General features: G+C 45.7%; 1 long non-coding RNA gene across 1 annotated transcript in view; it reads left to right on the forward strand.

The window, feature by feature from the left end:
• LOC112078635 (uncharacterized) overlaps nt 1-2,135 on the forward strand; it is a 7,291-nt gene extending 5,156 nt beyond the window's left edge. The window contains exons 2-4 of the long non-coding RNA XR_002895740.2: nt 1,229-1,284; nt 1,389-1,433; nt 1,972-2,135. This is a non-coding gene — a long non-coding RNA (uncharacterized lncRNA). The remainder of the gene's footprint in view (nt 1-1,228; nt 1,285-1,388; nt 1,434-1,971) is intronic.

Below are 2,135 nucleotides of genomic sequence, written 5' to 3' on the forward strand. Positions count from 1 at the left end.
CTGTCTGTGTTATTATCTCCATATGGCACGGTCGTGGTATATCTCCGATGACGGTCTGTTGTGTATTACTCTCCATACTGGACGGTCTTAGCTGTAGTATTCGAAGAACGTCTGCTGTGTTGATCCTATATAGACTGTCTGTGATGTTATTAGCTCCTATAGCCGGTTGTGTGTGATTATCCCATATGACGGTTGTGTGTATTATTCCATATGGACTACGGTCTGTGTGTTATCTCCAGATAGACGGTCTGTGTGTTTATTCAGATACGTCGGTTATTTCAGATAGACGTCTGTGTGTGGTATCTCCATAGACGCTCGTTGTGATTATCTACCTGATGGAACGTCCTGTGGTTATTATCTCCAGATAGATAGATGGGACCTGCATTGTTAAATATTATGTCCCCTGGCCACTGTCGCTGGAGGCAGGAATATGAACACTGCCTCCCCTCTATCTCCCAGCCCTGTCATATCTCTCTCTCACACACACCATACATCCCTAACCCGGTATAATTATATATATATCACACACACACCACACATCCCTAAACCCTGTCATATCTTACCCTGCAGTGTTTAACAGGAACCCTGATGAAGCCTGTATATTACTGGTGACCTGCATGTTTAACAGGTAAACCTGTGAAGCCTGTATATATACTGGTGACTGCAGTTTAACAGAAAGAAACCCTGATGAAGCTGTATTATATACTGTGACCTGCAGTGTTTAACAGGACACCTGATGAAGCCTGTATTATCTGGTGACCTGCAGTGTTTAAGGAAACCCTGATGAACCTGTAATATATACTGGTGACCTGCAGTGTTTACAGGAACCCTGTGAAGCTGCTGTATATTACTGGGACTGCAGTGTCTTAACAGAACCCTGTCCATATGGAGATAATACACACAGACCGTCCATATGGAGATGAACATTTATAAGAGGAATATTTTACTGCTTGAGAGTGAGTGATGCCAAAACCATCATCAACCAACCCTCCTTCTCGTTATTGATCCACCAATCAGATTGCAGGGACAACAACTCATAGCCTATCAGCAGCTCAGAGATCTACCTGCGATTCCACCCAGATCATCATTACAATGTTGAGAGCTTCATGTGAGATCATCTTTAGAATTTTCGGAGGCTTGGTTGGCAGTGGATTCTCGTCAGACCATTGACGATCAAAGCTCTGTCCATACTGCACTCTGATTGGTTACTGCTCTCCTCTTCCCACAGGTAAGACTGAGCTGGCCAAACAGGTGGCTCGTTATATGCACAAGGACCTGAAAAAGGTAACAGTCACACACGTTCACACATCAGCACAGCTGAAATCACATGGTATCACATGTACCCGTGTGTTATTACGGCTCATTAACCACGAGCCTTCTTCTCTCAGGGATTCATCCGCGTGGACATGTCTGAGTTCCAGGAGAAGCACGAGGTATGACATCATCAATAACACTTTCCCACAACCAGGAAGAGACTTCATGTTCCCACAGCCAGGAATGTAGCCGAGGGCTTGTCTGGGTCATCTACTGCCATCGTTTGGACCAGCTTCCCGGTCGCTGTCATGAACAGGTTAACCCTGTGTTGACTGAGCGACCTTGGGCTCTGTCTAACCTCTCATCGCCCACAATTCAATTCAAAGAGATGTGTCCAGGTTCCCACAGAAACACAGAGCAATGCAGCATCTGAAGGAGAGAACTCTCACTCTTCCCAAACGGCCCCAAAACTTTGTTTTTGTACCAGAGGAAGTAGTGATGTGACGTCATCTTCAGTTCAATAGGTTCATCTACCTGTTATCATAATTCTCTCACAATTTCTAACTTTTCATCTCTCTCTCTCTCTCTTTCTCTCTGCCGTCTCTCGCCGTCTATCTCTCCCTCTCTCACAATCTCTCTCTAACTCGCTCCCCACCTTTCTCCACCTCTCTCTGTCTCTCTCTCTCTCTCTCTCTGTTTCTCTGTCTCTCTGTCTAGGTGGCTAAATTCATAGGTTCTCCTCCAGGTTATGTTGGTCATGAAGAGGGAGGTCAGCTGACTAAACAGTTGAAGGCGTATCCCAATGCTGTGGTTCTGTTTGACGAGGTGGACAAGGCCCACCCAGACGTACTGACCATCATGCTACAGCTGTTCGATGAGGT

Source organism: Salvelinus sp. IW2-2015, unplaced genomic scaffold (assembly GCF_002910315.2).
Source record: "Salvelinus sp. IW2-2015 unplaced genomic scaffold, ASM291031v2 Un_scaffold5987, whole genome shotgun sequence".
In the NCBI taxonomy this organism is placed as follows: domain Eukaryota; kingdom Metazoa; phylum Chordata; class Actinopteri; order Salmoniformes; family Salmonidae; genus Salvelinus; species Salvelinus sp. IW2-2015.